Genomic DNA, 25,431 nt, shown 5'->3' on the forward strand with positions numbered 1-25,431 from the left:
CTTTACATAAGTCAAAAGCCATACTCACGTGCTCCTCGGCACCGCTCCACAGCAGCCACGCCTTACGCACTTAAAGACTTTTAAGACATTTGAAGTGCCCAGAACTTACCGTTCGTGCAGTAAACGACGGACAGCAGTCCTCTGAGGTCAAGAGGCCTGCACCCTTATCCAGTGAAGAAACTGGTTACGGCACCCTGCCCCCGAGGCAGATGGAGAGCTCGGCGTTCACCTACCTAAGGTGAGATCGTTAACCTTTGGGGTCCTACAGGAGAAGAGAAAGGGAAGAGGAGAGAGGCACCCAATAACCCCAGTTCATTAATCCCATATTTTCTATCTGCAGACATCTTACTCTCCGAGTCAGACACACAGTGCACAGAGGTCCAGCCCGAGGAACCAACCGTGTGTTACACATCACCTTTGAAGACACGGCATTCACCCAGTCAAGACCGGCGCCTCTGCGGGAATCAGGTGAGCGTTACAGAACGCAAAGCCCACCGCAAAACTCCCACCCAGGCGCTATGGAAACCTCGGATACCGACCAGCTAGCCCAGTTACTTGGGGAACTAACAGCAGAAGTGCATGCAGCCCACCAGGAAACGAATGCTCTAAGAAGGGAACTGATTATTTCCAAGGAGCGAACAGATGATCTCGCTAGACAATTGCTACAGTCACAAGCCGGACAAACTCAGTTGCCCGCATCAGGGGCAAATCATCCTTCAACATCCTCTACGAACCCAGTGCAGATCAACCTACCCGGGAATGTGCCTCTGGCTCCGCCCGAACGATTTTCTGGTGACCCAAAGAGGTTTGCAGTATTCATTAATCAGTGCCGCTTGCACTTCTTATGCCGGCCAGCAGCCTTCCCAACAGATCAAGCTAAGGTAGCTTTCGTGCTTTCGTACCTCAGTGGCAGTGCGGCAGACTGGTCGATCCCTCTAGTTAATCAGGATGATCCGGTTCTCCATGATTTTCAAGCTTTTCAGCTCAGCATGGAAAAACTGTTCGCAAGACATTCACTGGGGCAGGCCTTGGAAAATGAGCTCCTTTCATTACGACAGGGTAATCAAGACCTTTTGGCTTATATTGCGTCTTTCAACAGACTGATAGTGGAAACCCAATGGCCTGAGGACAAAAGGATTACGCTGTTTTATAGAGGTCTACGTGGAGAGCTCAAAGATGTGTTAGCCCAAGTAGTGAATCCCCCGCAAGACTGCTCGGACTATATTGACTTAGTCGTTCAAATAGACCACAGACTACAGAACAGGAAGGCCGATCGTTCCAAGTTTGATGCTCGAGTGTTTTCCAAACCACCGACTCCTACCAAAGGAGCAGACTCCGGGGAACCCATGCAAATAGGGGGCCTGAAAGGACCACTAACCCAAAAGGAGCGGGAAAGGAGAAAACAGCTGCAATTATGCCTCTATTGCGGAAACTCGGGGCACTTTCTTCGAGACTGTCCGGTGAAACCAGCCAAGAAGGCAGTAGGAGCTGCAGTTACCAGGGTCACAAACTCTGAGCAGGGAAACGACCTCGCCCGACAAGAATAGAGGTCCTCTTGCCGAACGTTAAAACCAGTTCCGTGACCTCTTATTTCGTGATACCTATGGTCCTCATTAGCCCTGAACGTCCGGATCGATTACATGCGATTGAAGCTTACGTCGACAGCGGTGCCATCAGCAATTATGTGGATCATGAAATGGTATTGAGGTGAATCTGACTCTTTGTCCAAAGGCTGTAAAGGACGTCATTACTACGGTGGATGGTACGGAGATAGCTTCCGGACCAGTAACGAATACCACCCAAGAAGTGACGTTAGTAAGTCAAGATGGACACTATGAGAAGATCGTGTTCGATGTGATCAAGGCCCCTCAGTTCCAGATTATTCTAGGAATTCCTTGGTTAGAGAAGCACAATCCTCAGATCGATTGGCGAGCAAGAATGGTTCAGTTTCCAGAATGTGTCTCCATTTGTTACCCTCGACCTGATGTTGCACTAGCAGAAATTTCTTCGGAGGTTCCCCAGTTACCTCCAGAATACCTAGAATTCCAAGATGTCTTCCGGAAGGATCAAGCTAACTCTCTACCTCCTCATAGGTCTTATGACTGTCAGATAGACCTGATACCTGGATCTACCCCTCCTTGTAGTAGAATTTATGCCCTCACCGAGCCTGAGAATCTTCACCTCCAACAATACCTGGATCAATACCTAGCGAATGGGTTTATCCGTCCTTCCAAGTCCCCTGCTTCCTCAGCTTTGTTCTTCGTTCCAAAAAAAGAAGGGGACCTTAGAACTTGTATAGATTATCGCGCCCTGAACCAGATCACCGTTAAGAATAGATATCCGTTACCTTTGATCCCTGAACTCCTGGACCAAGTCAGAAAAGCATGCATATATACAAAGCTGGATCTTAGAGGAGCCTACCACTGGGTACGAGTAAAAGAGGGCGATGAATGGAAGACGGCCTTCCGCACCAAGTATGGGCTATTTGAATATCAGGTCATGCCCTTCGGACTTTGCAATGCCCCGGCCGCCTTTCAATATTTTATGAACGACGTCCTCAGAGAGCTCATAGATGTGTGTGTCGTTGTCTATATTGACGACATCCTCGTTTATTCTTCATCGGAAACTGAACATCGGAAACACGTGAAAATGGTCCTCGAGAGGTTGCGTCAACACAAACTTTTCGCTAAGTTGGAAAAATGTGTTTTCAACGTGACTGAAGTTGAATTCTTGGGATTCATATTATCACCTAGTGGAGTGCCTATGGATTCAAAGAAGGTCGATGCAATTCTCAAGTGGCCTTCGCCATCCTCCGTAAAAGGTGTTCAAAGCATGTTAGGCTTCGCTAACTTTTACCGCAGGTTTATCCCCGAATTCTCTCGAATAGTCCAGCCCATCACCGCCCTGTTAAAGAAAAACAAACGTTTTGAATGGTCTACCGAGGCGGAACAAGCTTTCCAGAATTTGAAGACTAAATTTATCTCTGCACCGATCTTAAAACATCCTCGCCCAAAACTCCCCTACATTGTTGAAACTGATGCTTCGAGTCTTGCCATGGGAGCAGTTTTATCACAAAAGGACCCAGTAACCAATCAGTTGCATCCCGTGGCATTTTGGTCCCGCAAATTCTCGCCTCCTGAAATCAATTACACTATTACTGATAAGGAACTTCTGGCTATCAAGTCCGCCTTTAAGGCTTGGCAGCATTATCTTCTGGGGGCCCGACACACCGTTACTGTGATCACAGATCACCGTAACCTGCAATATTTGAAAACCGCGAAAGCTCAATCCTCTAGGCAACTCCGTTGGGCACTATTCTTTGCCGAGTTTGACTTCATAATTACCTACCGACCTGGTACGAAAAACGGTAAAGCTGACGCCCTTTCTCAGATGGGAGTGGAAGAACACTTGATCAATCCTAAACCTGTACCTATCATTCCCGAACAAAGAATTCTGGGTGTAATCGCCACACAATCCATTGAAGAAGTTAAGGATAAAGCCAGGCAACTGGTAACTCCAGCAGACATACAGAATTGGCATCTGCAGGGAAAGGACTTTACGGTGAAGGACAATCTATTGTATTTCCAAGAACGGTTATACCTGCCCAGCACAGATTTACAGAATAAGGTAATCACCTGTTATCACGATTCTTTAATGGAAGGACATCCCAGTATGGCCAAAACCTCGGAAAAGATCAAGCGCTACTTCTGGTGGCCGTCTTGGAAAAAAGATATCAGAGACTTTATAATGTCCTGTGGAGTATGCGCCCAAAACAAGAGTCAAAAGGAAAAACCAGCCGGCCTCTTACGCCCTATTGACATCCCACCTCGCCCTTGGCATACGCTTTCTATGGACTTCATCACCGATCTACCTCCATGCTCTGGATACAATACGATCTTAGTAATCGTGGACCTATTCTCCAAGATGGCGCACTTCATACCACTCAAAGGCTTACCATCAGCAGCAACTCTGGCCCGAGAATTTCTCGAAAACATCGTCCGACTGCACGGTTTTCCTTCGATTCTAATTTCGGATCGAGGAAGTCAATTTATTTCTCATTTTTGGCGAAGTTGCTGTCGGTCGGCTCAAATTGATGTGAGACTTTCGACCAGCCACCACCCCATAACCGACGGACAAACCGAGAGGACCAATCAAACTCTGGAACAGTATTTACGCTGCATGCTGCAACAAACTGAAAAAACTTGGAAAGATATCCTTTGGATAGCCGAATATGCCTACCATAACTCTGTCCACTCGGGAACCGGGAAGACCCCGTTCTTTCTTTTATATGGTAGTCACCCTCGAACCTCGGATTTGGATCCACTCCAAGATCTTGGAACACCAGCAGTAGACCACCTGCATTCTACAATCACCCAAGCCTTTAAGGAAGCCGTTTCTCACCTTCAAAGGGCTAAAGAACAATACAAGAAAGGAGCAGACCAACATCGGAAGGAAGCCCCCCAATATCAAGTAGGAGATCAAGTCTGGTTATCCACCAAGTATCTACCTCTAAAAGGACCACGCACATTCAACCCAAGATACCTTGGTCCCTATTCAATCACTACCATAGTAAATCCGGTAGCGGTCAAGTTGGACTTGGTCCCCTCACATGAAGATACACCCGGTCTTCCACGTCTCTCTACTAAAACCCGTGCAACCTAAAACCCGACTAACTAAATCTCCAAAACCTATCCTAGTTGATGGAGAACTCGAGTTTGAAGTCAAAAGTATCCTGGATTCTAAGATCTCCAAATCTAAACTATTTTACCTGATTGACTGGAAAGGTTATGGCCCCCAAGAAAGGTCCTGGGAACCTGCAGAATATGTCCACGCGCCTCGTCTAATCAAAAGATTTCATCGAACATTTCCTAACAAGCCCAAACCCCTGGAGAAGCCCGGGTTGGGAGGGGCCTTGAGGGGGGGTGCTGTCATGATCTCTGCTTCCAAAGGGTCAGGACTTACCCAACTCCCTTGGAAGCAGACCCATAACCCCGGTTCCGGGTGCCGGCCAGTCCCAATTGGGACCTTTTGGACCCTGTCCTGGCGCCAGTGGCACCAGGCTCATAAATATGCCCAGTCCCAGCGCTGGAAGCGCCGGGCTCATAATGCTTGGGTGGACTTACCTGCAGCAGACCATGCTGCTTACTTACCTGCCAGTTGAGCCCCTGATCCTCTTCTGTTTGGGACTACTTTTCCTGTTGGGTGGGGCAGGAGCCACTCCCTAGGTTCAGAACACTGCAACTCTTCTGGAAAGCAGGAACTCTTTTCTTACCTAGGCGAGGCCGTGGAAGGAGACACCTAAGCACTACAGGAGGCTATTTAAACCACACCCGATGGGTGAATCTTGCTTTGCGTTATTCTGCATTCTCTGCAGCAGAACGCTCACCGTGTCTTCTGATCCTGTGCCTAAGGGAACAAAGGCTTACCATCCTGGAATCCAGTCTTCAGCAGCTCCTATAAAGACAAAGAAAGAACAGGTTAGCACTACGGTCTTCAGTGGCAGCGCATCTCTTACCTGGTCCAGCGGCTGTCACCAACGCCTCGCGCTGCATTCCGGCATCTGAAAGACAAAGGCTTACCGACTCTTCGCACGCTCCGGAGGTCTTCGCGCTGCATTCCGGCATCTGAAAGACAAAAGCTTACCGGCTCTTCGCACGCTCCGGAGGCCTTCAACTCAGCATCCCGCATCTGAAAGACAAAAGAAGGTGCGTTTAGAGACATTGGGCAACTTTACTACTCACGTGCCATCACTCCTTCCCACGCCGAAATCAGTGGATATCCCAGCACCCTTCTGCTTCTCTAAAGCTCCGAACTTGTACCTGCAAGGTAAAAGAGACAGTTAGTGCGCATCGTGAAGCAGGCAACAAGCGCTCACTTACGTGCTTCCAAGCGCTTCTATTCCTCACGCGGGTTCGATCCTCAACTCTCTTCAGCCCGCCATCCGCCATCGCCGGAACCCTGCAAAACAAGAGGTATCATTACAAAAGAACTTTACATAAGTCAAAAGCCATACTCACGTGCTCCTCGGCACCGCTCCACAGCAGCCACGCCTTACGCACTTAAAGACTTTTAAGACATTTGAAGTGCCCAGAACTTACTGTTCGTGCAGTAAACGACGGACAGCAGTCCTCTGAGGTCAAGAGGCCTGCACCCTTATCCAGTGAAGAAACTGGTTACGGCACCCTGCCCCCGAGGCAGATGGAGAGCTCGGCGTTCACCTACCTAAGGTGAGATCGTTAACCTTTGGGGTCCTACAGGAGAAGAGAAATGGAAGAGGAGAGAGGCACCCAATAACCCCAGTTCATTAATCCCATATTTTCTATCTGCAGACATCTTACTCTCCGAGTCAGACACACAGTGCACAGAGGTCCAGCCCGAGGAACCAACCGTGTGTAACACATCACCTTTGAAGACACGGCATTCACCCAGTCAAGACCGGCGCCTCTGCGGGAATCAGGTAAGCGTTACAGGGTGCGTGTGAAGTTTCACGCGCGATTTTGCTGTCAGAGCGGGGTACGTGTATTTCGGGGCTGCGCATGAAGTTTCACACACGATTTTGCTGTCAGAGCGGGGTACGTGTATTTCGGGGGTGCGCGTAAAGTTTCAAACGCGATTTTGCTGTCCAAGCGGGGTACGTGTATCCAGTGTGGTGCGCGGGGAGTCCTACACGTGAATTGGCAGTGTGGGTCCTCCCAGGTGTCCCCTCTATCCCCTCCACGGCCCCTGCAGGCAGCCCACACCACAGGCGACTACCCTGCACCCCTGGTCATGTCCCACAGACAGCCCATCCACCATGGGCATGCCCCCCAGCCAAGCCACATGTCACGTTGCAATATGATCACCAACTCATGTCCCCCAGCACCCCCAGCCCCCAGCAGTGAGGGGCACCTGCCAGCAGGCCCTCACTCATGTCCCCCAGCACCCCCAACCCCCAGCAGTGAGGGGCACCTGCCAGCAGGCCCCCACTCATGTCCCCCCCTACATGAAATAAAGATGCACAATCATGGCCCACTTCTACACCAAAATACCACAGCACGCCACCCCATTCTTGAGACACAATGATTTCCCAATCCACCCCACACATGCCTATCTCAAGACACAAACCAAAAGTCAACTATGTACATCAACACATGTCCGTCTCACACACACACTGGTTGGCATTGATTGTGTAAACTCACATTTTCACATGCATTAACCCAATGAGTGAATCCCACACATGGAACTAAAATATGAAAATGTATTATGTACAAAAATAAAGCAATGAAATGAAAGCATAACAAAATAGCAAACATGAAATGAAAAGCATGTGCAAAAGATGAGTAAATGAAAAGTATAACCGATCCAAAGAAATCCGAAAGAAAAACAGTCCAAACTCTCCATCCAACAATGCAAATCCAAAGGAAACGTAAAAAGAAAATTCCATTTATCCATGGTGAAATCAAAAGAAAAAGTTCAAAATAATCCATTGTCCAACTATGTACAATCCATTGTGAAGGGTCCATGAGCCCAACGAAAGAAATGAAACCTACCTAAGAAACTACCTAATTAAAAAAGTATATACAAATGTGTGTGGCATAGTCCATTCACCACAAATCAAAGGAAAAGGAAAAGGAAACCTAACTCTAAAAACTATGGCAGCGGGCTAGTCCGAGAGGCGGTCCTCTTCCATGGCGCAGAGTGTTCGCAGGGACCTCCAACTCCCTGCAAATTTCCTGAAGGCACTTGGCCCGCCTCAGAGCCCTCCGCATGGAGTTCTCTGCCCTGACCATTGTGAGCCGTGCCTCTTCCGCCCGCTGCCGCTCCGCATCTATGGCCTGGCCCAACCGCTGCCACACGGAAGACACTTCCAATCCTGGGTCCTCCTGCCCTCTGGCCGATGCCTGCCCCTCCGATGTTGAAGGCCTGAGCCATCATGGCTCCCACCTTGTTGCTGCTGCTGCTGTGCCTGTGCCTGTGCCCTGGCTCTTGCTGCCTGCACGTCCTCCTCCGGCTGGGGTGCAGTTGTTGAGGTGGACACCCCTGCTGGACGTCCGACTCCTGACTGTGGCAGGGATGTGTCCTCCACCAGCCTGGCCGCAGGGTCAGAGGCAGCTCCACAGGGTACCCAGGTGATACATGGGTGGGAAGATGGCATGGAGGACGACTGGCGAATAGGGGTTTCAGGTGAGGAGGGGGTCGGAACAAGGTCCAGCAAACGGAGGAATCCGGCCCTGGTGACCCGTCCCAGTAGGTCAACGCGGTCAACGAGGCATTCGAGATGACGTTCATTGTCCTCAAGTAAAAACACTGCAGGTCACCTCGCATGCCCCGTTGACGCAACACCATCCCACTCAGGACAGGCTCCACCCGGTCCCGGATAGCCACGTCCGCAGGGAGAGGAAGGCCAGTTGTTGTAAGCAGATCCCCTCCCTGAAAACCGGTCTGGACGTAGGCATCCCTGCTGGTGTAGGTTGATGCAGTCACAGGATCTGGGACAGGATTACACACAGGCACCTCCGCGGTGGCCTGTGCTGCCTCCTGTCCCTGCCCCTGCACTGCACCACTAGCATCAGTGGAATCCCCACCTCTAGACCCCGTGTCCTTCCCTTCCACGGCCTTCTCCTCCACCAAACCCCCCACCAACCTGGATGACTCCGTGCCATCTTCCCCCGTCAGACCTTGTGGGGTCTCAGCTGCCCCTTCTGCTGCTGAGGAGTCCAACTCTGACCTCCGCCTCTTGGACCTACCCTCGGCAGCTGCGGCCTGGGACACGGCACCGGACTTCTCACTCCCTGACGAGAGGACAACCTGGGAGGGGAGCCGGGCCTTGCGTCTCCGGCTGGCGGTGCAATCCCTGCCGCCTTTCTCCACAGCAGCCTCTCTGCCCTCTTGATCAGTTGACGCTGCAGACAGCGAGAGATAGGACACAGGCATCAGGGCACTGTACAATGGACACACATGACAGTTGCACATGAGTGGCAGTGTCAAACTTCAGACATGGCATCACAATCCCCAACACACATGTCATTTCAACTCACACACATGAGCAATTCCACAGCAATATCGCACCAGGCAGCACCATTCATACACATACAACAGCATGAGCAGCCGAAGGTGAGCCTGACATCACATGAAACACAGGGAGTGCACCAGACATGCACACACGCCACCACACTTACATGCATGTGTACATCTCCAACAACTGTCACAGTGATGAGATAGCCATCCATGTCACATCTGGCATTCAGCCTTCTACATATCAGTGTCACATGCATCCATGTTGCATCACAGTTGCACACTTGTCAAATACACACACATGTACATGTACACAGTGAGATACATGCAGCTGGAACCAACATCCATGTGTGTTAGGCGGAAACCTGTGCAGTTCCCTCTGGGACAACTGCAAAAGGTTTAGGACTACAGGTGTTTGGCAGTAAACCCACTTGGTAGCAGTCCTTACCACACAGATTCACTTGGTAGCTGTGGCTGAGCAGTCAGACTTCCCTCAAGAAGAGTTAGGCAGTATGTGGAGTATACAAAATAGGGCAATCTACACCGTAGAACAAGCAAACACGGAACAGAGCTTTGGTGTAAAGATATATAGTTATTTATTTATAAAAACACATCTATGGAAAACACATTGGCACTAATACGGTAAACAACTTCAATCACAATTACTATAAGTAAATCAATCCCCCTAACAATAGTTCGACAAGTCTAGGTTCAACGGCACCACTTATTTGCAGACAGAGGTGAATGCTTTAACCTAGATGCACTCTAGTATTCGTAAGGACGGGAGAGAAAAGGCAGGGTATGAAATCAACTCGGTACCAACACTTTTACGAACAAATGCAAGGCAAGTAAGGCAGGGTCTACTGTAGATCTCAAATTTCAGAGGCCAGGCCCACTCGGAGAGAGGCAAGGCGAAATGTTCCAAAAAGTATCACAGTGGAAATGCACTTCGAGTCTTTGGCGCAAATTGTCACAGAAAGATTGGACCAGTTCAGAACAGAAAGTTAAGAAGGCTTGGAGGCGACCCAATGGAGAGGCGAGGATTAAGACACCCCACGCTAACCGACATAAGGGAAGCCAGGCGCACACGGTACCTTGTATGCGGAGAGACAGCTCCGGCGGGGGCAGTTGTTCCTGGTGGTGGATGCAAGTCGGGGCTTTGCCAAGAGAAGAGATGATCTCGTCGTCGAAGGAAAGTTGAAGATCGTTGCACCACCAGGGAAGAGACCGGCCACAGAGTGCTCCGTCACAAGGCACCTCCTTTTGGTCGCGGTGCAGGGGTAGTGGCTATCCGGTTGCCGGGGTGCTCTGCACGGGCAATTTGACCACTACGTCCTGGAATGAAGAAAAAGCAAAGGGGACTGGTTGTTCCCACCAGTCAGGGGAAGAAGACTCTCGAGCCGGGAGATCTCCTCTGTCGTTGGGAAGTGGTGAGTCGGTTCAGCAGGGCTCCACCGAAGGTATCGTCATTGCAGGTCGGCTCAGCTTTACCCTCGTCGGATTCTTAGGTCCTGTGGCGACTTCTCAAGATCCAGTCCCAAAAGCCCTGCTTTTATGCAGAAAACCCCCATTCATTCAGCCTAGATGTCAATCAAAACACGCTAAGTGGTGAGCGGGGTGGCTCACCACTTGGACCAATCACACCAGAGTGCGACTTGAGTTGGCACGGCAACTCAGTCCAGGGTGCCTAAACCCCCTCCCACACCCAGACAGAATGGCACCACTTTGGAGGGCCTCTGTGCAGAAGCCCGCCAAAAGTGGAACAAAGGGCTCAACCTTTGGTTTAGGAGTCACAGAGACGAACACAGACGCCATTTTAAAAACCGAGTTCTGGCATAAAATACCAACCGATAGATTTATTTAAGATAAATAAACCGGTGGTATGTTAGAGATCAACGAGAAAAAGTATTAACCTCCAACAATGGGAAGAATCCCATAGGGTTATATTCGGGTTGAATATAACAAGTAGTTTCCACTGCCACCAGCCAAAACTCGAAGAGGGGGGACGGGACAGTGCCCCCTCGAATAGCAGACCCAGGAGTAATCGAATTACCCCTACTAGTATGTCCACAATAGGATGGTTTGTACTAGTTCTGTTAGTAAATTTAGGTCTAGTAAAGCCAATGGTTTCATTACATGCCCTGGGAGACAGTAGTCAGTCCCAGGGTATGGAGTCTATGGTGGGGATCCTCTAGGACGCCCCAGTGTTACGGCACGGAGGGTGCGGTGTAAATCACATAGCAAAACATATGAGACCCTATGGAGTAAAAGACCCCATAGAACACATTGACATTTAAAGGAATTACACACATTCATGTCCAAGAGTGGGAGAAAAAGAGTCTCACTCTTGGCAGGATGGAAAAAAACAAATTCCAGAAATCCAGCAAAGCTGCTGGGGGACTCACTAGGTTAGGAAATTCAGCCTAAACAGAGCATTCTCCCTAACAATGTGTGACACCACAACCATGCCAACGTGCATACACAGTAATTCAAACATGTGGGCTCCCACATCTGCATTTGGCCTGCATGCTAACCCACACATACACCATCCATGTGTCTCACGCATGAGAGGACTCACATGTGTCAGCCTCACGCCCCTGTACATACACATCCATACATGGCCCTAAAAAACACATGTGCAACCTGCACACTAGTGGCACACACGACACGCACAGTGTCCAATCATTATGCATGTACACTTACCGCTCGACTCCAGACGGGTCTGCCTCTCAAGGACCTGGACGTGGAGCGCTGGGCATATGCGTTCCAGGACCCTCATTTGGTGGTCGGACAGGTGGCCCCGGCGCCCATTGGCATCCGCTGCTTTCAAGAGGCGCCGGGCCTTGTAGAGGGTCCTGGACCTGAAGTCCTCCCAGCGCTTCTTGACATGTTTGATGTCGCGGACTGCCACCCCCTCTTCATTGATGGCAGTCACGATGTCCATCCAGATCGTGGTCCGTCCTTCATATTCGGCGCACGAACTTCCAAAGAGGGCATCATACTGCCCCAGGACTTGCTCCACCAGGACACCAACTTCCCTGGCACCGAAGCTGGTGGCCCTCTGCCTCTCTGGCTGGGGGTTGCCAGTGGTGCCAGATGGTGGTGTGCCCGACATGGCAACCCCAGAGGCAGGTGTGGCTGGGCAACTGGGTCCTGGGGCTGGGCTGTGGAGCGATGGTGTCCCAGTCGGGAGTCTTCAGTTCCAGCAGGGGTGGTCACAACAACTGCACCTCTGCAGATGGATGATGAGCAGGCAGCAAATAGCAGGGCACATGGGCGGCAGGCAGGCAGCAGCAGATGGCAGGTGGGAGCGTGCTCGGGGCTCTGGGGGCAGTAATTCGGCCTTCTGGGCAGGAGCGTGGTCTTCCATGTGTTGTTGCGTGGCCAGCTTGATACGGAGTGATTTGGCACGTGAAAATCTTGCAAGTCTGCCTGTAATTCGAGGAAAGGCCCTTAGCGTGTAAGCGCGTCTGTGACGTTTGCGCGCGCAGGCGTTTCCCTCATGACGTGGGCATAGTGGTTCAGGGCGCGTGACAAAACTGCACATCTGCGTGTGAATGCGTGTAATCCGAGGAAAGGGTCTACGCGTCTGTGACGTGACGCGCGAAGGCATTTCCCTCAACACGGGTGCATGTTCATCGTACACTTGCAAAAACTGCACGTCCGATTGTCAGCTCGTGTAATTCGAGGAAAGGGCCTTAGCCATTTCCTTGTGCGTGCTTTTCGTGGAGAGCGAGTGGGTGAAGTCTGTACTTCTTGTCAGTTCACACACGATTACTTCACAGTGTTTCAAGTTCGTACTCCCTGTTACCTCTGATAGCGTTCATTTTTTTTGTTGGGCCTGTTTCCTCAAACAGCGTTCACTTCTTCTTTTGACCTGTCTCCTCAGACTGTGTACAATTCTTCTTTTGGCGGGGTTGTTGCCAACGCGCTCACACGCATCTTTTTCACATTCTTTTTCCAGGCAGACGATGAGTCGTGCACGTATTTACCAACTGTGCTTGCCCCGTGTGTCGCGTACCCCTTCAGAGGTCATTGTAGGCTGCGTGTAACACGCGTACTCTTATTTTTGTGTTTCTGGGTGCCACAGCATAGTGCGGGTTCATGTTTCCACGCACGTGGTCTACGAGGGGTTGCGTGCACGTTATTTTTTGTTTTTGGGGTGCCTGTGCATTGCGTGACCCGTCATCTTCCCCCAGGGGTCACAGACAGCCCTGCTAGAGCACTAGGGTATGAATTCCATCTAGTACCCTACCCCTTTCACCCCCAATTGCCCAGGACAATCGTTTACTGCTACTCCCATACACACAACAACATCAGTGCCATGGTTGGGAGGTGACCAAGCGGTAAGGGAGGCAAAGGTGGCCGACCTCCAAAAGGTGGGCATGGTGGGCGCGGTAGGGGACGTGGCCAGGATTTGCAGGGTGCCCCAGACCCCCATGTGTCGAGGAGCAATCAGGGACACCTATGCCCCCCCATGGTTGTGGGAAACGCAGCTGACACCATCCCAGCTCAGCCCTTGTTGGACCAGCCCATTGTGGCACCTGAACTGGCACAGGATGACTCCCAGGCTGACTTCCAGGTCAGCAAGTCCACGCCACGTGTGGCGGTGCAAGTTGGTGTCACCAGGCCACGTGGATCTAGGGCAGCTATGTCATCTGCTGCCCCAAGTAGGCAGGGTGGGGAGGCTGCAGGGGCAGCAGGGACAGTGTTGGTCCCGGTCCATCAAACAGACGTTGCCCCTGCCAACATCACCCTGTAGCCAATGCCTGCATCAAGACCTATGGTCATTGTGCATTCACACACTCCTAGTACCCACTCCACCGGCACTTCTGCCCCTACTGACCAGAGTGGCGTAAGCCACTCAGGATCCGCACCACCTTTTTTTTTTTATTTTTTTTATTTTATTGGTTTTTAGATCAAACCTTTAAAATATTACAACAACAAACACATAAGGTAAACATTTAACGCAACATTTTAAATGAAATGATGATTCCAACATTATCCTACTTCCTTCCAGTGACCTCTTATGCCAGCATACTCAGATAACACCTAAGGTCACTGAGTCAAACATGGCTTTACACAACCTCTTTAGCTCATAGCCTATCAAGAGCATTTAGTCTCTCTTCAATTGCTGCCAAGAAGGAAGTCAGGGGCAATATTAATTTCATATCCAAACCATTACACATAATCTGCCATGATTCCTCCGCACATATGGACTGATGGACATTATACCACTGGCTCATATGAATTGATCTTATGTCTTTTAGTGCTGGACAGAAAAGCACAAGATGCTTAAGTGACTCCAGATCTTTTTCGCAAAGGCGACAGGTGGAATTTGCACCTACATTACATGGCCAATGACTGGTCCTCTCCTTTGTTTTGAAGGCATTTAACCGGAATAACATAAACAGTCTTCTTGCTTTCGAGTTTGGAAAGCGATTCAGATACTTTTGAGGCACGTTGAAGGCTCTTGCTTCGACCGGATAGTCTTTCATGGCGCTAGCCGACTTTCGCTCGCTACATGTGGAAATCCAGTCGGCACGCCAGAGCTTCTCCTTTGCTGCCGTTGGATTTGCTAGAAGAATTTCGAAACTGATGTTATATAGTGCCAACAGATCTTCACAGCGTTTCACCCACTGAGATAGAATGTCACACCCTTTTGCTGAAGCCTGGTGTAATATCTTGAATTGCAAGATTCCTTCCTCTATTCTGGACTTCCGAAATAAGGTTAGCTGATTCCAGCTGACTCGAGCATGCAGTGATATTAACGCAAGTTCGTATCTTATACAAGCAGTCGAGATCCCAATCGGTAAACTTAACGCTTTCATCCAGAACATGTGCTCCAAGGATGCCCAATGCTTCGACGAACATCCAAATGCATTTTCCGCACTGTAAATCAGGATAGGTACCGCTTTCTGTTCATAAAAGTTACGCAAGGGGTGCATCGAAAAACGCCCAAACTTTCTGTGTATCACTAGACCCTGACAAGCTAGCTGACCACCTTTCCTCTTGGATTCTACTACCCAGGACTCATCACAGATACTAGAATTCAGTATCATACCTAGGTACTTCACTCTTTTTGAAACCTTTAGCTGTACTTGATCTAGTTTCCACACGTACTTTGTCGCATTTACAGTTTGAGTCGTTCTTAAGTTCCCAAACACCAGTATTTCCGACTTTGCTGCGTTGATCTTGAGGTTGTTCGAGCTTACATAACTTTGTACTGCGTCTAGTTTCCGTTGAAGGCCAATCGGGGTTAAGTCTAAGATTACTAAATCGTCGGCATACAGCAGCCAACTTATCCGTGAAGAATTGAGCTTAGGTGGAAACGCTCTCACGGAATAGATAGCCTCGCCGATATCAGAGATGAAGAGACTAAAAATTGCTGCTGCCAACGGACATCCCTGTTTGACACCCTTATATGTCTTGATTTGTGCCGACAAGGAGCCTGATTGATCTAGGTGAATTGTAATGGAGGTATCTGTATGAAGCTCTTTAATCGCCGCTAATAGACCCACTGGACAACCCCACTCTTCCATTTTCTGCCACAGCTTCTCAAGATCAATCATGTCGAAGGCGCTAGAGAAATCAACGAAAGCTAGGTACACCTTCGTGTTTGATCGGAGGGCTTCCATCTTCAGTAGGTTTAGGACCAGCAGGTTCAATGAGCATCCGACCAATTTTACAAATCCCGCTTGTCTTTCGTCAACTCTCTTTACTGTTATAGCCCAGTTCAGCAATTTGGTTTTCAGCAACAATGCATATATCTTGCCCAAGACATCCAGCAGCGCCACAGGTCGGTAGTTTTTTGGTGATAATCTATCTCCTTTTTTGAATATGGGGACTATAATCCCAGTTTTCCAAGAATTTGGCACTTGTTTTTGTGTATTAATTCTTCCAAATAGGTCGAAACAAAAATCAGTCCAGAGATCCGGGCACTGTTTAATCATGAAATTCGACAGGCCATCAGGGCCTGGTGCTCTGGAATTTTTAGCTCTCATGATTACCTCTCGGATCTCATCCTTCGCAAAGTATAGATCCCATGGTACTGAATTATGTCTTGAAGTAGTAGGAACTAAATGTTTGTGGTATAAAGCAGAAAAATGCTGCACCCACTCAGATTCAGATATCAGACATACTTGCAAAGCCTCTTGCGGTGTTTCCATTTGATTAATAGTTCGCCAGAACTCTCTACTGTTCTTAGTGATTAGGATCTTCAACATTGCCTCTGCGTCTTGCTGAAGTAATATACATTTGTGACTTTTTATCCAGTTTTTGTAGGATTGTTTGGTTGTCCGATTTTTTGCTATTATTTCATGGACTGACCCTTGCTTGTTTTTCCGGATTTCAGCCCTCATCAGTCTTTTGCGCTGCATCACCAACAGGTCGAAGCGATGTTTCTTCTGGAAAGACCAGTTTTTCATCCCGATGTTTTTAGCTTTGAATTGAGACAGAATGGACACGTATTCAATCTCCTCGGGAGTTGAACTAAATTGAGCGCATATGTTGGCCACATCACTTTCATCCAGTCTCACCCGGAGTCGATTTGATTCCACCAGAACTTTTGATCTCCATTTTTGGTTTTGTTCCTCTTTTGAGTCTCGGAATATTAATTCCAACAAATCGTGGTCACTGTTGCTCATGGTACGGATTTTCAAGGATTTTGCCCGCGCCTGCATGATATCTGAAGCAAAAATATAGTCAATGGTCGAAAATTGACATTCACGCCGCCACGTAGGCTGAGCTGGAATGTCTCCTTGTGTACATCCGTTTAGCATTGATAGACCTCTTTCATTCAGTTCTTCTAGCCAGGTATTCGCGAGTTGTCTCTTAATTGCATTCTGTGGCTTGCAAATATCAACATTTAAATCGCCACAAACTAACAAGCAACCCCCTTTGTTTGACTCCAGTAAATTGTCGATTATTAATGTCACCTGGTCGATGAACGAGTAAGTTCCAGTCCGGTAATGGTTCCAGTATAGATTAATTATATGGATCGCCTCCCCCACTTGTCGTATTGCGTTGCTTTTACCAATCTCACATACTTGAATGTAAGGCGTAACATTAGAGGAATTTAATAACCGGTAACCTGAAGATCGTTTGATCATCGTTAAGAGACCAGATATAGGGCATCCCTTTTCTGCCTTGATAGCAGGGTTCAGTGCACACTCAAATTCAGAAGACACTGGCATTTCACACAACCACGTTTCTTGCAGGCAAATCAATTGTAAATCATGCAGCCAATCATTTTTTAGCAGATGTATGAACCCTCGCGTGTTCCATGAGGCAAAAGAACATAAGTGCACAGCGCTGGCCTTTGAGCATTAGCTGCGAGTATTACCGTTCAACGCCAAGGCCAACCACTTCCAGTCCTGCGTCGTATCTATGTCCGATGGGCTATTTACCATTATCGGAGTAGTCATGTCTGCAGAGCCACCGTTGTTTATGGTGATTTTAATTTTCGCCATTGGACTTGTTCTCGCAATCTCTTCTTTTTTGCCTGCGCTTACACTTCTTCGTGCAGAAATTGATGACCCCTCTTTAGACGCCAGCTCATTCACGCCAAGTTGCTCCTGCTGGATTTGTTCTCTGGATTCAGCTCTATTTAAGCTTTCTTTGTCCCCTAAATTACCTTTTTGTGTTAACTGAGCTTGGGTGGTTCCGTCTTTCCTCACTACTTTTTTGCACCTTACAGGATCCATTAATTTATAAGTGTCGAAACCTAGAGGCAATAGCTCCTCATCTGATTCCAAAATTACATTTGCGATTATATAGGAATTTATATGTAGGATCACCTTATCCGTGCGTAGCTCCTCCGGAAATTCGATAATACGCAGATCTTTAGAGCACAGGGATCGTAGCCTAGGCACATGATGAAGCAGCCTTAGCACATTTGATCGATTCAAAATTAATTTTTCACCACATTCCAACCTCTCCAACATCAATTTAATTGCAGGGCTTAACCCTACCGGTTGGACTGCATCATGTCCGTTCCTGTCTTTAAGTTTGATCTCCTTCACCTCAGGCTGATGGTACTCGGTTTCCCGTGATCTGGGTAAATCATCAACCACCAGTGCTGCGGCCAGCTCACTTTTTCCTTTTACAGCGTTTATCCTTACCAAAGGGGGCACACCTGTGCCACCAACATTTTGACTTGTTGTTGCTGCGCTTCTCGCCAGCCGCTCTCGTTTTTCTTGTAAGGTGACAAACTCCGGGCTCTTAGGCCCTTGCTCCCCCTCTACAACCTCTCCTACGGGTAAAACTATCACACATACCCTGTCACGGGACTCCGATGTTATGATATTAAGTGGAGCTTGTTGCTTTCCCGGCAACTGGTCGTGAGAATATGCAATGCCTACTACTGGCATCCTGAACTCACTATTCCTTCCTGAGTTTGAAGGCAACATGACTGCTTTGTGATCACTCGGCACGACAAGAGGTATTACCACAGGGACTTCTTGAATCGGATCCTCGTAAACTGATAATTCCAGTAACTCCTGATCGTCCAGCTCGGTTTCATCTTGTAGAGCCTCGGATAGTGGCGTGATATTTCCTGTCAAATCGACCTCAACTTGTTTATTCACCTTAATTGTGTCTGCTAATTTTAGACTAGATGTGATCGCTTTATCAACCAGTTGGAACATGTTGATGTTGCGAAGAAATTTTCGGGCTCCCTTTTGTTTCGACTTCTTACGAGCAGGCATGTTCTTTTCCTTTTTCGCTTGTGAGGGATTTTTTTTACTTCCTTCCCCAATGATTTTACCTCCAAAAATGGGGAATAGGCCTGCAGGCTTTGTCGTGTCAACAGCCGCTTCACTCAGGCATGAATCATCAGCCACCGCCTGCTGTATAAACAGAGAGCCAGATGCTTGTTGACAGTCATGCAAGGCGGGGTTTGATAAATTTTTAGATTGCATGAACGCTGAATGGAACGAGCATTCCAGTGAGCACAGCTGGTCTTCACCTTTTTCAGATTCTTCACTGATGTTCTTCGAATTTTCTTCACCAGGTGCCTCGTGAAAAGCGGCATTGTTAGTTGAACCTTTTGGCAAGCCAATTAATTCCATTTGCCGGCTTGTCGGGTTCAAGTTGGTTTGAGGGGACTGATCTTTCCTATGGGGTAATGGCGTTTGCTGACCGATATGCTCTGTGGACGTTGCAATAGTGAATGGAAGTGGGAGAAGAGTCGACTGCTCATTCATAACCACGTGAGCCATGGTACTTGCTCTGCCCATCTCCTCTCCTTTTAGGTGTGAGTTTGGTTTGTGGAAGAGCACCAGCGCTTCTTTTGCAACCTCCGCAAACAGTTTTTTATCGATCATGTCATTCCGCTTGGCTTCATTAGCTGCTTCCATTCCTGCCAGGAGATTTTGGTTTATCTCCTCTTGTTTTGACTCCTGGCCTCTGAGCATTAACTCTAGGTGAACGAGTTTTGAATTCACGAGAGCCAGCAGTGTTGTCACATCCTTCACATTTTCGTTTAATGTTTCATACAATTTAGTAAAAGGTGTCAGGGAGATTGCCATCGCGGATGTCAGGGCCATTAGTAGGTCATTCGATGGTACATGTACACACGGGGCTACAGATCCGCCACCAGAAATATGCTGCGCATCACGTGCAGATCGTGAGAGCCGAACTCGTTCTCTTATTTTTGGGAATGGACACGCCACAAACGATGAATCTCTTGACATAGGCTCGTCTGGCTTATCGCTATTTGAGTTTTGACTTAAATGTGGTTGATGTATTTGATGTTGTCTCTCAGACTCATAACCTTCAGTAGATTGACAGGGCAATCTTTTCTGGGAGTGTACCACCTTTTCCTCTGATGATTGTGCTGACTCCTCAGAGGATCCAATTCGTAATTTTTTATCATTACCAGATCCCCATATATCTCTATTGACATTAGTCATGGTTCTACATTGTCTACTCTGGGAACATTTTTGTGTCACATTTGGATCTGGGGTAGCCATGTCCGTCAGTTTGCATGAACGTGATTTATTTAAATCGATCAGATTTTGCAAGACCGCAGAAACCACCTCCAACAAGTTCCTTCTATCGGTACATTTTACATTATCAGTTAGGCTACATTCACTTTGTGGTAATATGTTTGGTGCTAGTAATGGCAAATAGGGATCCATCGGATCTAAGGGGGAAGCAGGAACTATTTGTGATGTTGATGGAGCATTCATGACCTCGCCTTGACCAGCTTGTGGCGTACCATGCGAGTGCAAGTGCGTGGTTGCGTCATTCTGTCTCCCAGACTTCGTACTTGCTTTGGTTACTTTCACCACTTTAGTCAAGCCAACTTTCCGTAAGTCAGGAAAGACCGCAGATGGAGGATCTACCGCGTCAGCAAGGACGGTCAGTCTGCTATCCAGACATGCCTCTTCCAACTCCAGCTGACGCTGGCGAGCCTCTGCGTCAGTGCCGTCATCACTCGCATCCGCATCAGTCACAATGCAGCCATGCCCACCAGCGTCATCGCTCATGGCCGGAGTCGGCGCTACCGTAGAAGACGCCCGGTCCACCACGGCACTCTCCCGCGGCGAACCCGCGAAGCCCGCGCTCCCCTCACCGTCTCCAGGCAGCGCCCGCGGGTCCGCCCCGGTGGCCGAAGGAGCAAGCGCATCACCCAGTAAGTTATCCATCAACTCATTACCCGTCGTGTGATCAACGATGCCCATCCGAGTCATGATCTCAGCGGGTTGGGTAAGATTAGGAGGCGGGGGCGGAGATAAGGAAGCGGAGATAGTAGATGAGTGTAGAAGCTCATTGGCTACTAGTGTCTCGCCCGGGGAGTCTTCAAAAACCTCTTCAACGAGCACAACTGTCATATTCTCACAAGTTTCTAATATTGAGCCACATGAATAATATTGGCTCACCTGTTGTTGGCGGGCCCGCTTGACAGGATGGTCCTCATATGTTGCCAAGCGTTTGACTTGGGCTCTCGTCCTCGAGGCTGGTGTAACTGTATCCATCAGGCCGAATCACAGTGACCCGGCGCCCTGCGCCACTCGCCAAACAGCAAACAGTATAGTCCACAGCCCTTTGGTCCTCAGGGCTTAGCGCCGCAAGGGCACTGGAGGCGGCCTTATGTACCAGGTGACCTAGGTCAGGTGACCTGACTCCTGGGTCAGTTGTTAAAGGTACAGGCACACGCACCTCTGTACTCAGAACTCCTCTTCAATTCCCTCTTCCTCCTGGAAAGAGGCACTCGCCACAGCAAACAGTATAGTCCACAGCCCTTTGGTCCTCAGGGCTCCGCACCACCTTTCAAAAAGAGGACGAAGGGTGCTCTGGCACTACAGGCTGAGACCCCAGACACGGCTACACACTCCGGCACGTCAAGGAAGCCTAGCTTTAATGACGCCGAACTTGATGCACTAGTGGCCTATGTGTCGGCACATAGCCGCGAAATGGTGGTGACTGCAGGGTGCAAGACCACACCTGGTCAACGTAAGGCACACTGGCAGACCATCGCGGACATCATTAGTGCCCTTGGATTTGTGAGGCGCTCAGCTGATGATTGCTACAAGCGGTGGAATGTCCTGAAACGCATAGCATAGAACAAGCTGGCCTCAAATCATGCTTCTACTCTGGTGACTGGCGGTGGGTCTCCACAAGAGGACAACCAACTCACTGAACATGAGTCTGTTGCTGGAACCTTCATCACAGAGGAACAGATCCAAGGCATGGGAGACCTACCAGATTACGACGCATTGTCCGGTGAGTGCCCATGCATGTGTGTGTAATCCATGTGTATGTTGTGTGGGTGACGGGTTCTGATTGAGTGCCAGGTGAGGGTGTGTGCACCTGAGTGGTATGGGTCACCCATGTGCTTCCTCCAAAACATTCACCGGCCTTGGCTTTAGGTATGACAGTATCCCCTCTGCCCACAGTAGCCATTTAGCGCCACATTACTGCAGTTTCCCTTGAACTGTCATCTTGCAACAACATTGTTCAGAATTTTTCAGTGTTCATTCAGGCTGATTGTTTCAATTCTCCCACTTTTGCAACACATTTTTCAGCCCTAGTATCACATATGTGAAATGCTTCTGTCATTGATTACACCCCACATTGGCCCACATTTGTTACCTTGGTGTGTGAATAATTAGACCATTCGGGCTGATTGAGTATTGGCCTGCTCACATTGATTTTTGGTGCATGTCTGTATGTGGTACATGATAGTTGTTTCCTGTTAAGTTTAAGTGACCAACCATTGATGTGTACATCTGGCTGCAATCACTGTATTCTTGTACACTGGATGTGTTGCATTGAGTGGCACATGCATATTTTGTCACACTATGTAGCATTTGTCATCTCATCATTTCCATCTCACATGGATGGCTGACAGTACTCATTCACTGACATATGGCTGAACTTGTCAAATGTACCATGGCTATGCTACATGCCATATGTGTGTTGGTATGTGTCATGTATGTGTATTGGACATGCCACTCACAGGCTAATGTGTGATGCCAGTGCTACCCAGCATGCAGCAAATGTGTTGCTTTTCCATCTTGGTGTCATCAGTGTCTGCTTTTTGCCTCCCCTTCCAATTCATTGACAGTGCATGCATGCCAGGGTTATAGTCATGTGGAAAATGTGTAAATCATGTACTGGATCTCTGGCTTGTCAGGCCTATGTGTGTGCTATGGTGCTAATGCCTGTTTCCATTTTTTGTCTTTCATATTTTTGCAGGTGATGACGCACTTGATGCTGTTGTGGAGATGGTGCAGACCCAAGAGGAATCTCAGGCACGACCAGGCACCAGTGGGGGACGTGGTGTGGTGGTGGGTGAAAACCTAATCTTACTGCAGACCATACTGTCCAGGGGTGTCTCTGGGTGCACCTCCCCAGACCTCTATTCAGGTGCTGAATCGGATGATGAGACATATGTGCCGTCACAGGTAAGTGTTTCTGGCAGGGATTCTGTTCTGTCCAACCCACCTGCACCAGGGGTAGCAACCTCTATGGGGATGTCAGTGTTGGTAAGTCCGCATTTGGTGGTTACGGATGCAGGGTCACACTCCACAACATCTGATCCTGTTCCTGGGCCAGCAGATCAGAGAGGGAATGCAGTCCTGCAGCCTCAGACAGTGCCAGCACAGCAAGGTGCAGATCGCCTTGCCCCGAACAGGTGTGGTGCCCGCCGACATGGTGGCCGTATGCCACCAGGCAATACTGTATGGGAAAACTCCATGTACGGTATGGCAACCCAACAGGCAGCATCAGTTGAAATGATGGCTCAGGCAATGGAGAGGGTGGCCACTTCCATTATCCCACCTCAAAGGCAGATGGAGCAACAACAGCAGGCAACAGACTCCATTTGCCAATCACACAGGGAAGACATGTTGGCGTCCAACAGGGACCGACGGGCGGCACTGGAGACTCTGCAGGAAGCCATTTCTATAGAGTCACAGGGCCACGGGGAAGCCCTGAGGGTAGAACTCCATAACCACAGGGAGACTCTTGTTGATCTTGAGGCTTTGACAAATTTGAGGACAGAACAGCAGCTGGAGCGGCTCACACGTTTGCTCTCAGCTGAGCTGCAGGCAACTCAGGAGGAGATCCGGGCATCACGGGAGGCCATGTGTGCAGAAATGCAGGCAACCCGTCAGGTGCTGCATGGGGATCTCCGTACTATCATCCTCCAGAACGAGACGTTCCACACCCGCATGCTTGCTGCCATGGAGGACCATACCAGGGCTTTGCGTGGGCTGCCTCACATAGCACCACCACCTCCTGATGGAGCAGCAGAGGGTGATGAGATTGACAGCAGCACTTCTCCCACAGTAGCGCAGCCGTGCAGGCCATGAGCCCATGGAGGTGTTTTTTTTCCCGCAACATCCACACAGGTGGGTGTTGGTGTGCACCCTGTCCTCGGACCTCCTGGTTGGCCTCCCGCCACCCCTAGCCCCCACATGGCCATTTTTTTTAAAATTTATTTACAGTGTGTTGCCTTGTGTGACTCCCGTGTGCATCCACTGTGTATTTTGTCGGGGCACATGCAGGCTTGTCCCGTGTTTGGGTTAGATGCTCCATGGGCTTGCAAAGGGTGTGACCAATTGACAGTGACTTACACAGTGACATTGGGCTCCCATGAGCTGTGTGGGCAGTCTGTAGTCATAACTGTGTGGACATCCCTAGTGGGGTTTGTTTTTGTATTGAACACTGCATGGTGTATTAATATGTGCTTGTGCATCCATGTCTTCCTCCTTATATGCAGGTACATTCTTCATGTCTTCACAAGGCCGTCTCCTTTGCAGATGCAGTTCATGTTGTATGCAGTACACTGACACATTTGCCTGACAGCAACACTCTGGAGTTGGAAGGGGTCGATGTGCTGGCTTTTTGAGGTTGTGAGGTTGTATGACTTACATTACTTTGAGTTAGTACTGTCATATTTTGGCAATGTTTCATGCTGTGTTGCTGTATTGTGTTGTGTTATACTCACCAAGCAGCCATGTATCGCCATGCCCCCAGCTTCTAGGTCCCGGTTTAGGGTTGACATTCTGTAAATGAAATTGTCATGGGTGGACCCTGGATAGTTGGCATATACTGAGGTGATGATTCCCTTGGCATCACATACTACCTGCACGTTGATGGAATGCCAGTACTTGCGGTTTCTGTAGATGTGCTCAGTTGCCATGGGAGGACTTAGAGCCACATGGGTGCAGTCAATGGCATCTAGCACTTTGGGGAAGTGCGCCACCCCGTAAAAATCCTGGATGACAGCCTGCCTTTCTGCAGGTGTTCTGGGCAGGTATATGTGCCTGCGGACTGATGGGCGTGCAGTCATGATGGCCAACATCTGGTGCAGGCAGCATGACTGCGTGGCCTGTGACACCCCTCCCACTTTGGCACTTGTCCGCTGAAATGAACCAGTGGCCAAGAAGTGCAGTACATTGAGCACCTTTTCCAAGGGGCTCAGTGCTTGGGAGCACAGGGTAGGTGATGTGAGGTTATCCTCCCACTCACTCACCAGGTCGAGTATTATGTGAGGTGGAAACCTGTCCCTCCCATACACCAGGTCATCAGGCATCCCAAAAAGGCTGGTTCTGGGTGTAAAAATTCTGGCCCTGACTATCCTCCCACTCCTCCTGCGGTATCCCACGACCACTGCTGCGAGGAACGGTATATTCATCTTAGCGTCTGAGCTTGTTTGTTGTTTGCATGCACTTTTATGCTCCGCAGGTCCATGTACGCCTGCTTCCTGCTGGCGCACGTGTTTCTGGATTAGCGCGTCTTTTTTGGCGCACGCGTTAGCCACGTTGTCTTCCATTAACACGTGTTGTAGGCGCGCGTTTGCTTCCTGTACTTCCCCCGTGACACCCACATTTTCATGCGTTGTTCCCCATTCCACGTGTTATGCCCCGGTGTTACGCCTACTTTTGTTGTGTACGCTGCGTTATGGGTGCTTTCACTGTGCGC

The sequence above is a fragment of the Ambystoma mexicanum genome, chromosome 5p, assembly GCF_040938575.1.
Source record: "Ambystoma mexicanum isolate Mex_15411 chromosome 5p, UKY_AmexF1_1, whole genome shotgun sequence".
Taxonomy (NCBI): domain Eukaryota; kingdom Metazoa; phylum Chordata; class Amphibia; order Caudata; family Ambystomatidae; genus Ambystoma; species Ambystoma mexicanum.